Below are 12,675 nucleotides of genomic sequence, written 5' to 3'. Positions count from 1 at the left end.
ATTTATAAATATATTTAATTATTTATATATATTTATATATATATATAAGGTATAAAATCTCAAGTTTCATTAATTTAAATAATTGTTATTAGTTGAATTCATATACATACATGTACAAAATAAACAAAAGTAAATATTGACATATAATTGTGGTATGTAATATATATATATTATAAATTTTAAATATATTATTAATATATAATATATTTATTTTAAAAAATTATTATTTGTTTTTTACATATTTATCATCAATATTTTTTAGAATATTACTATAATTATATATTTTTTAAATATGCAAAGAGCCAAATGTCAAATACTTGACAATCAATTGGTATATAAAATATTAGATTGAATGTGAATATTATATCATGTATTCTAACTAGTGCCATTTAATTTAGTCAAAAAATAGTTTAGAATTATTAAAAAATATTTTAGAATTTATTAAGTTGAAGGATTTGAGTTCTATATAAATAATAATAATATCTAAAGATACTTGTACTATTTTTGTTACTTAAATTTAAGTATAAACATAAATTTTTTTAATGTGAGCTATAAATATTTTATAAAATATATTTTTTATAAAAAAAATATAATAAAATTTAATAATAATTATAATACAAGAGTCTCAGAAGATATTTTGAAATGATGACTAATCATTTTATTTGTTTATTAAATTGATGTATAGTAGAAGAAATATTCATATAGTAAAAAAAAGGTTTTTATTTTACAAATCTCTAAATTAGTTACCATTATAAGTAATAAAAGTTGTAACATAATTATTTATAATTGTCAATTTAGAAAAGGCTTTGGCTACAAAAATATTCCAAGTTATTATATACACATCCATTTTGTCTATGCATATATTTAAGGCTTTTAATTGGCTCATCCATATTTATTTATTTATTTATTTTTCTTTTGGTATGGATCTTTGTTCCTACTATCTTTTCTTTATTCAAATGCAGGTCTTAGCTTTCTTTTTCTTTTTCTTGCATGGATCCTAGCTTCTTTCTTCTATTCCTTGACTTAGTGCAAGTTTTGTTGCCTCTCTTTCCAAATAGCATAAGTTGGCACTTCTATGTATTTAACTCCTTTCTTATGTCTCCTACTTCTCACTACTTCTTTACTATTGTTTTATAGCTTCTAGAAAGTGCTTGAAGCTTCATTATATTTGAAGGTGGTGGTTTGAATTTTGTCAATGAACATATAAAAAATTATTTACAAAGAGGATTGTTTTTTGGATTTTAATTACTGCATTAATAATATAAAAAAATTATAAATTTTTTTGCTTATAATTTTTATATTTTTTTTGTTTTATTTATTAACAAAACTATTTAGAATTGACAACTATAAGTTAAATTTTTTGATTTTGTCATGAAAAGCGTGTTTGGATAGAAACAATGAGTAGTATAAGAAATGAATTGAATTAATGCTTTAGGATTTGTTCAACTTTAAAAGGCAAGACATAGAGAGAGGCAACATTGTTTTAACAAGTCATACATTGGCTTAGTTTTAGCTATAGTATTCATTGTTGAAGAGATCTTACAATATAAAGAGTAATACAAGCTTTGCTAATAATAGTGGTAGAATAAAAAAGATTATTTTAAGTTATATGTATGTTGAAATTTAGATCTTCATCAACTTCTCAGTTATCACCTTTGATAAATATATTTTCAACAAACTTATGTACAACTAACCATTCTCTACATTAGTCACTATGATATATATAGCTTTTCTATTTGGACTTACATTTTTACTTGTGTACATGTTCAAGCTCATAAAGCCTTATGCAACAATGATAATAGATCTCTATATGTGATATATTGTCTCTATTGGATTTCTCTTCTCTCTCTTGCTTTGATTTTTAAATTCAGCTTATATTTATTTCAATAATAATTCAAAATTTTGACATACGTATAACTTAAAATAATTTTGGTGACTACATCATTGTATTTGCTTGATTTAAACTTAAACAACTCCACTATCCTTTTTACAATCTTAATAAGCACATTAAAATCGAGTTCAAGATATTACAAGCAATCTGGATCAAATAAGTGTTTGTTTTATTTATATATAGTAAGGCCTTGCTTAAGCACAACTACTACCTTACAGATAAGGTATTTTTTACTTCTATGGTACTGAAGCCTCATTGCCTTATTGTGCTAATTGAATGCAAGTGCCATTATCATAACCTCTAGAATGAGTTACATACAATTTGAATTTAGATGGATGAACGATTGAAAGCATCTTTGCTAAGTTGAAAAAATTTGGTACTCATTGGAGCAAGGATGAGAGAAAAGAAGAACTATGATCTATATTTAAAAAAAAAAAAAAGAAAAAAAAAGGGCTAAAATCCATGTTGGTGCAAAAAAGAAAGAGAAGAGGTTGAGACTTACACCAAAACAAAGAAAAGAATGAAAGAAATAAGGACCTATGTTGGGACAAGAATAAAGAGATTTAGATGAGCTAATTAAATACCTTAGATGTATACATAGATATAATGGGTGTATATATAGAAATTTGGAATGTATTTGTAATTTGAATCTTTAAAAAAAAATTATAGTTTTTTATTATTAATTTTTATTAATAAAGTAAAAAAAATATTTATTTTTACTTATTTCAAAGATTCTTTTATTAAATAAAAACTTTTATTATATTAATTTTTTAAAAAGATAGAATTTAATTTAATATATGTATAAAAAATTATATATTTTTTAATATTAGATATAATTATTAGTTTTTTTTATATTTATGATTTAAAATAGTATTATCTTAAATATTATGATTAAAATATAAAAATTATTAGTAATTTTCTAAAAAAACTTACAAAAAAATTGACATCTTTAGTGTGTAGATTATCAAACATTAATATATATCATTGTAGCTAATAATGTAATTTATTAATATTATAAAATTATCTTTATTAAGATTAATAAAGATAGTATGTAAAAAAATACTTATAAAGCTCATAATATTTATTGATATTATTAATAAATAATAATTATAATTTTTTTATTATTATTAAGATAATATTTATCTTGAATAAGATCTATGAATTATTTTATTAGAGATAAAAATTTAGGAAATATGAAAAATCAAGTAATATTTTTTTTAAAAAAAGATGATAAAAATAAATGAAGTAAATATGAATATTAAAAAAAAAAACTAAAATTACTTCTAATAAATATTAAAAAGCTAGAAATTCTTGAAACTACAGAAAAAGTAATAAAGAAATTGATAAGAGTAAAGAAGGTCTCACTCTTTGTTCTATATATATTATTTTATTATAATATATATGAAAATATTTTATGAAACCTCTAATGTATAAGATATTTCAGCATATTTGAGCATTGCCTTAAATCTAAGACTTCTTTTATCTTAAATTCTTGATTGTTGTCTACTTTTATGAAAAGAAGTGGTATTTGTTGTCTTTTCAAGATATTCACTTGCAAGGCTCAAGAAGAAATACATAGAATATATAATGGATCTTCATAGATTTTGGTAAATGAAATCAATATACGATATGATTAATTTTTTTATAATTAAGAAATGATTCAAGTCTATAATAGTCTAATTTATTATAAAAAAAATATTCTTTATATTATAATAGAATAATTATACCTCATTGCCAACTTAAAATTGAGGTTGTTCTTTATAATAAACATCAAAATTGATCTATTGTTGTTCTTCACATTCCTTTAATTTTACTTTTATTATTACATATACCTCCAATAGATGTTTTGCCAAATCTTCAACTATAGGATTATTAACTTTTGTAAAGTCAAAAGTATCAAGTCAAGGATGATAACCATAATTTGTATAGAAAGATGATTGTTGAATAGATGAATGTATCATAATTTTGTAGGTAAATTTTACTAAAAATAGAAAAATTATTTAATCATCTTAATTATAGTTAATAATATATTTCAAATATTATTCTAATACTTAATTATTTTTTTTTCCATCAACTTGAAGATAGAAAATCAAAGATAATTTTATATCTATCTTCAATATCTTAAAAAGAATTCTCTAAAACTATAATACAAATTAGATCCATCTATCCTATATAATATTTTTTTAGTAATCTATGATATTAATAAATATTTTTAAAAAATAATTTAGATATTTTTTATTTGTAATTAATTTTATATATAATACACAATGTATTATATTAGTGAAATAATCTACTATTATAAATATAAAATCATATAAATTTAAAATTAAAATATCCATGATAAAATCTATAAAAATAAAAGACTATTCTTATTTTGATATAATTAGTAGTTGATGAAGTCCATAAAATTGATGATAAGGAGTTTTTTTATCTTAAATAAATTTTATATGATTGTAAAAAGTCTTTAATTTCTTTTTATATTTGAAGCCACCAAAAATCTCTTGAAATTAATTCTATTATCTTATTGTATCTAAAATATCTTATAGCTAAAAAATTTGTAATGAACTTTAAAAGTTTATAATCATCTTGCATCTTTTCAAACATATAAGCACCCCTTAAAATAGAATAGATTTTTTAAAAATTTAAACTTAGAAGTATTATAAGATTTAAAAGAATTATTCTTAATATCATAAATAAGAAGATTTAAGGATAATCTTGATTGGACATAGTGAAGAGAGGTTGAGTCAATAGTCAATGTTAATTTTATTATTTAAAGATGAATTTTTCTTATTTAAAAAAAAAATTTGATTAAAAGCTAAATTTTTTTTTTAGCATAACATAAGAATGTTTGGAAAAGGCATCAGATAAATCTTATTATTTTTATGATTGATTAGTGATTTTGAATTCAAATCTTATGAAGGATATGTTCTAATGGACTTGCCAATAATTCAAAATGCATACTTGAATAATAACAAGGACATGAATTTTAAAAAAAGAAAACCTCAATATACTCTTGTATTACTCAAAAAGACTAAAATATCACTTAAAGATGATATAGTATGAATCTAAAATGACTATTGCCAAAGACAAGAAGACTAAAAAGTCTTGAAATAAGACTAAAGACTAAAAAAACATTAACAAGAGTGAGGAAGATTTCATTCTTGCTTCCATATATACTCTTAACTAGGAGCTATGTAATAATGTCCTATAGGACCTTCAAAACATATTAACTTTGCAAGACATGTATTTTAACTTGTAAGATAATTTTTTTGTGTATACTCTACATAATTACCTAATTTTACAAGCTATAAATATATGATTAATTTTTTGATAAAGTTTCTAATCTATTAATTAAATATAAATACATGTAAGAATAATCTAACATCTATGAAGCTTTTAAGAAGCTTTTCTAAAAAATATTATGAATCTACTTTTATCTACTTCTATTTAATGATATAGATAAATATTAAAATATATATATATATATATATATATATTTGTGATATTATTTTCCCTTCTAAAGAAAAGTTCTATAAGGAGCAATTATTATCTTTCATAGATATTAAAATTCTTTATCTTGATTTTGATAGATGTTATTAATAAAAAGTCTCAACTTTCTTTATTGCATCTTCAAGATTTTTTGTTGGTTCTCATGTAATTCACTAATATCATGTATGTCCTATGAATAAGATAATTTAACCTATTTTGGCATTGCTTTGAATCTAAGACTTCTTCAACCTCAAATTCTTTATTATTATCCACTTCTATAGGAGGAAGTAGCATTTGTCTTCTTTCTCAGATATTTATTGTTTTATATAGCTCAAGAAGATATACATAAAATATGAGATGGATCTTTATAAACTCTGATAGATGTAATTAATAAGCAACATCATTGACTTATTTCTAAATAAGAAAGGTCCAAACTTACAATAGTTCCTCTTTTCATAAGGACAAATAATCTTGATATTGCGACAAAGTAGCCATACCTTGTTATCCACATTGATTATGGTTGTTTCTTGCAATAGGCATCCACATTGATCTTTTGTCATTCTTGAGCTTTTTTTAATTGCATCTTCATTATTGCATTTCGTTCTAATAAATAATTTGCTAAATCTTCTGTCACAAGATTATGAATTTTTAAAAATTTAAATGTATTAAATTGTAGATGATAACCATAATTGGCAAAAAATATATATATTAATTAGAAGAATGTATCAAATTATTGTACATAAACTTTGCGAATAAAAAAAGAATTGTCTAATCATCTTGATGATAATTGATGGTACACCTCAAATATTCCTCAAAAATTTGATTCATTTGTTTTATTTGCCCATTAATTTGAAGATAGAAAGCCAAAAAGAACTTTATATCCACCTTTAGAATATTAAAAGGCTTCTTTAAAATCTTCATATATAGTGATGAAATCCATAGAAACAAAATACCATAGTTGTTTCAGAATAGATAATGACTAAAGAAGTCCATAAGGTCAATGATGAAGAATTATAGATTTTAAACAAATATCATATGATTGTATAAAATCTTTGATTGCTTTCTGCATTTAAGGCCATCAATATTTTTTTGAATATTAGCTCCAAAGTCTTATTAAATCTAAAATATCTAGTGAATGGAAAGTCATGATGAATTTGAATAACATATAATTACGCTTTATTTTTTAAAATATATAATTATCCTTTAAAATAAAGTAGATTATTCTTGAACTCAAAATTTGAAGTATTATCAAACTTAGAAGAAGTATTCTTGATATCATGAATAAGAAAATCATAAGACATACTTGATTTAATTTGCTTGATAAGGATTGAATTAATAATTAATTTTAATTTTATTACTTAAAGGTAAAAATGGTTTGATTTTAAGAAAATCATTCTTTATTGATTAAAAGATGCATCTTTTTCTTTTAATACAAGATAATCATGTCTAAAAAGAATGTTCAATAAACCTTTTCTTTTGAGTTGATAAGTGATCTTAAAATCAAATTCCAACAAAAATATACTCCAATGAACTTGGCAACAATTCAAAACCTATGTTGATGTGAAATACTTGAGATTCTTGTCATTTGCATATACAAAGAGTAGACTTGAGATAATGTAAGGGTAGAGAGAATTTTCCTCAAGAAAGCACTAGGCTCTTGGTGTCACGAACATATAATTGAAGAAGGTTCCAAAAAGTTTTAGAAGGTTATAGGAAGTCCTAGAAGGTTCTAGAAGGATTTAGATAATTTAAGAAATTGCTAAAGAAGAATCTTAAACTTATTTTGTTCTCAAGCCTCATAGAAACTTCTTAGGAAGCTTTTTAGGACCTAATATATATAGAAGTCGAGGCTGAAGAGATCTTCAATCTCAACAACTCACTTCTTATGGCCTAGCCAAGACCTTCTTGCCTTATATCTAATTGTTGTTTTAATATCGAGATAAGTCCATTCTTTGGTCTTGAATCTTTGTCTTGTATATGATTGTGAACAGTTTGTCAAGATTGCCATAAAATAATATTAAAAGCTTAGTTTTTTTTTACAAAGAGTGGGTTATCCCTCTTCTTGGAAGTAATATAGCATTCTAGAGGTTACAGATTATCTTCTTTTAGACTAATATTGTTCTTTTCTTAATATTCTTTTGGTTTCTTTTCTTTATATCATAGATCAAGTTTTTTTCTTTTGAAGGCATGTATTTCTCTGATTTTCTATGGCAAAAGGTTGAAAAGTCAATATGATAGACTCAAAAGAGATCAAGTTAGACTCTATTATTAATACTCTTGAGGCATTGAAGATTAGGACAGAGACTTTGTCAAAGCAAAATGAAGAAATACATATGACCATACATAATGGACAAAGAGCTCGAGTGCGACAATCACCACATCAAATCGCAATAGAGGTTCCAAATTTTAAATGATTATGTTTGCTTCAAATATGGGAGGTATATCCACTCAAGCAATCATTTGATAACAATAATAACAAAAAACCAAGGATCATCCTTCTGGAAAATTTTGATAGCACTCGCTCAAAATTTCATGGCTTTATAAACCAAGTATAACTAATTACCTTGCTCCAACCTCAATGATATTTCACTAAAGCTTCTTGTATTGGTTTGGTTAGAACCTTGCTCTTGGATTAAGCTTTATCTTAGTTTGTCCCATTATTTGAAATAAATTCTCCTATATTATATAATTTTGAAGCATTTTTGGTAGCATTTGTAGAAGCATTTGGTGAATATGATAAGGTTTACTTTTCAACAATTAAAATTTGAAGCCTTTGACAAAGAACTTGCTTTGCATCAGCACATGCCTCAAATTTTTGACAATTAGCATGTGATATAAATTGGGGAGAAGATGCATTGATGAGCCAATTTTATTGAGGATTAAGAGATAATGTCAAGGACTTGTTATTATCTATGCCAAATCTTTTAACTCTCAATGAAGCCATTAGTCAAGCTGTGAAGTATAATAACCATTTATTTCAACTATGACAAGATAAACATTCTTCAATTATGCCACATGTATACATCAATTATTTTGCAGCTTCTTCACCATCCAATTTTAATGAGCAATTAGAAGCAGAAGATATGTAGATTGATGCAGTTTGCTATAAACCTCTTTCTAAGCAAGAAAAAAGACATCAAAGGAAACTTGGCCTATGCTTATATTGCAAAAAATATGGCCATAAGATTAATAATTATTCAAAGAAATGCCAACATATATATCAAATGACGAGTGCGGCTACATCATCAAAAGTGTTGTAAAAAAATGAGGGCGTCTAGCTATAGTAGGGACCGTGTGGCTAGATTCTTTATTATCACAAATAAAAAAAGGTCTTGTATTCTCTACTAGTCCTTCTTATTATTTTATTATAAATGTATGGTTAGGAGTCACAAAACTAGATTGTCATGCATTACTTGACTCGAAGAGCCTTTATATGTTTTATTAACAAAGAATTTTTTAAATCACACAAAATTTGTATAGTCAAAAAATCCAAAGCCGTACATGTAGAAGTAATAGATAGTCGACCTTTATCTTTAGGAGATGTCATTCATGAAAGAATTCCATTAGAAATAACCTTTGATAATTATAGTAGCCAAATAGTATTTAATATCATTAGATCACCATCAAGTCCAATCATTTTAGGACTCTCATGGCTCAAAAAATATAATCCACAAATAGATTGAATATCATAAAAGATAGAATTTCTTCTAGTATATTATAGAATCCCTAGTTCTATAAAAAAGCTTTTAACACTTGAAAGCCAAAATTTAAACAACATTTATTTATTAGAGTTAGAATATTTATGAAGGTCGTCGAATAAGATACTTTGTTTACTATCTATGCAAATCTACAATCGGAACCGGTGTCGTATTACGTGCTTTCCTGCTCGAGAACGCGCCGGGCATCTGGCTGTAGAAGGTAGTATGGAGATCCGCCGATAGTCAAGCAGTCTATCAGTTTTTACTGCTGGAATATAAACGACTGCAAGAATACACCGTAAATCTATACGGGTGCTCTTCGACTGCTTGTCGAAGTCTTTTTTTTGCCCCAGTCGGTAGGTCTCTAGACGTTACAGAGAACCCCGTACAACCCAAACTGTTAACCTTCAATACTGCTTTGTACTTACGATCTTGTATCCACTGACTGTCTTGTTAGATTAACCCAATAAATTTCATTCACTCCGCATACTCAATCCTATAGACACCCTTTTAATCCTTCAATCACAGACGTAACTCGATTTCACAAAACAGTCAAGAGTATTCAAACCCACTTCATTTAAAAATCCCGATTCACCATTACAACACTGACTTCAGCAGCGATTGCCTCAGTCTTCCCCAAAACTCTACGAAGAAGAAAAATCCAAATTCTATGTCTTTCCTTCTCCGATCCGAAGCATGAAGCTCCTCTCTCTAATTCCCTTGATCTTCAAAAAACTCCAATGAAAACCGAACTGGTAACCTTGCAGAAGCTTGAAAACTCGCTTCCCCCCCCGATTTCCCCCCCCAAAAAAAAAACCACACCACTCCAAAACTATATCCCCCCTAACCTTATCCTCTGAATTTCTTCAATCTTCCGTCTTAGATCCGGAATTGGCTCCCACCTCAAGCTTGGATCCGAAATTGGCTCTCGCCGCCAAGCTTTCTCCTCCGTTTTTACCTTTAAGAAATCCATTTACCGAAAACAACGTTCCCTGAGACGGCACAGAGAACAGGACAGCCTGAAACAGAATCGAATCCCGTAATCGGGACCACATTGAGTCGCCCGACCAATTCAGGTCCTATATTGGTAAAGATGCCCGTAGTAACCTGGATGTTCCCGTAATTGGGTCAAATTGGTCCTCGCGTCAGATTGGCTAAGACCCGTAGTAAGACCTGGATTTCTCGTAACTAGACTGCATTGGGTTGCCCCACCAATACAGGTCTCTTATTGGGTAAGAGGACCCGGATTGGATTATCGAAATTGGATCCAATTGGCTCCTCGAACCCGTCGTGTGAATTGGTCCTTCTCATCCTGCTGACTCCCGTTATTGGAATCGAATGGGGCATTTCAGTATGCCCCGGCTGACTGTAACGGAGTCACTGAACCTGACCACTCAGTATTTGTACTGGAGTTGGTCAATGTTCCCAATATTCGAGGTAACTGAATATTAATAAAATTCCCCTTTCTTTTTATTTTCACTGTATACTCGTGTCACAACACGACATCCACCCCCTCTGAATCTGTGCATCCTCCAGTATGCACCAATTTACCCAATTGCTGTTTGATTCAGAATATATCCCCTACGTCTTTGTCCAGTTCGTCTTCGTCACCTTCATTATCCATATCACTTTCATCTTCTTGCTGCGGAATCTCTGTACCTTCATTAAGGTCTTCCATATTCATCTCTGCGTGTCTTCGTTTAAATATTTTTACTCTCTTCCCTGCAATTGGTATTTTCAATTTTGTACCATCTAACTCCCGTAATAAATAAGTCGCATTATCATGAACAATTGTTACAACATATGGTCCAAACCAACGTTTTGAAAATTTCCGCAAAGTACTATGTTGATTATCCAGACTATTGTCATAAACAAGTACCCAGTCACCTTCCTCGATTGCTTTTGGTCTCAATCGATGTTGCTTATCGAATCGCGCCTTGTTTTGTAACCTTGCTCTTTTTAACCTTTCCAATGCTATCTGGACATCTTCCGTTCTTTGCTCCAATTGTCGAATCCTAATAGCCAGAAGTTCTTCTCTTGTCAATCCATCTTCCCATGGTAGCATACTCCAAGTAAGTACCTTTTCTTCAATCGACATAATTGGTTTTTGACCTGTCATAAGTTCTACTGGCATATATCCTGTCACCGAACTATGTGTTGTTCGATCAGCCCATAATGCAAATGACAAAAGCCGTGGCCACTCTTTAACCTTCCCATTATAAGCTTTAACCAATGCTTTCACAATCGGCGGGTGACCGCGTTCGCTTTTCGCATTCCCTTCCGGATTATAAGCAGTAGTCAGTGATAGTTTAACTCCACATTTTTCAAAGAACTTACGAGCTTCTTGTGCATTTAATTCTCCACGATCTGCAGTGATTTTTCCTACGCACCCGTAATGGCAAATGACATCTTCAAGCAAAAACCTACAAATCTCCTCTGTAGATTTCATCCTCAATGCTCTTCTTTCTACTTGATTTGATAAATCTTCACGAGCTAAAACCAAATATCTCATCTGCCATAACCCAACCGGCATAATAACCAAATCAACAACCCATTTAAAATGAATAGCCAGAGGATACGTAGGATGAAGACCATCTCGATGTCGGATATTAGAATATGATTGACAGATTTCACATGACTCTACAAATGAGAGCACATCTCGATACATATTTTTCCACCAATATCGTTCCTTGAGTTTAGCAAAAGTAGTCCAGATTCCTCTATGCCCTACCCATAAACTATCATGAAACTCCTTTAATAATTTTAGTTTTTCTTCCCTTTTTGCCTATCACTCGCTGTGGCATCCTAATTCCTTTCTTCGGTCTCTTCCATAAGAATCCATCTCGAAGTAAAAATCCATATGCTTTTTTTCTTATTTGTTTGAATTTTTCTGTAGACCAATTCCCCTGCTTAGACAAGGTATTCAAATAATGACCAATATCCAATAATTCTCCTTCATAAGCTTCTTCAAGAAATAGCTTGTCTTCTCTGTTGAGATTTGATATTGAATAGAATTTCAATCCGATATCATCAATGTCTTCAACCATTTCGTCCTCCCTCTCGTATCTTGCTCGAGATAGCATGTCTGCTACTAAATTGTCCTTTCCAGTGATATGCTTAAATTCTGGATTTAGTGACTTAATATAAGCAATCCATCTCAACATTACAATATCTGGCGTTGAATAGTTAATAATCATTCTAAGCAATGGCAAGCAATCTGTTTCAATTACTACTACTGCCCCAATCAAATATTCCTTTTCAGCTTTCATAGCCGAAACGACTCCCCAAAGTTCTCTTTTGACTTGCGAATATGCACGCTGACGAATATTTAAAACTTTAGCCCCAAATCGAACTGCAAATCTACTCCCATTCGAATCATCTTGACCCACCGCCCATCCAACGGCAATTGGACTAGCGTCTACAGTAAGAATCACTGGTCTATTACACTTATAATCAACCTTCCTCAATATTGGAGGTGACATCAATAATTTCTTCAATCTTTGCATTGCCTGAATATGCCTTTCTTTCCATTCAAATCGGTAACCCTTGCGTAACAGTTCATATAATGGATCCGCTATATGAGCAAAATGAGGGATC

This window comes from Physcomitrium patens, chromosome 4 (genome assembly GCF_059467195.1).
Source record: "Physcomitrium patens ecotype Gransden chromosome 4, ASM5946719v1, whole genome shotgun sequence".
NCBI lineage: Eukaryota > Viridiplantae > Streptophyta > Bryopsida > Funariales > Funariaceae > Physcomitrium > Physcomitrium patens.
Note: the sequence above shows the minus strand (reverse complement) of the source record.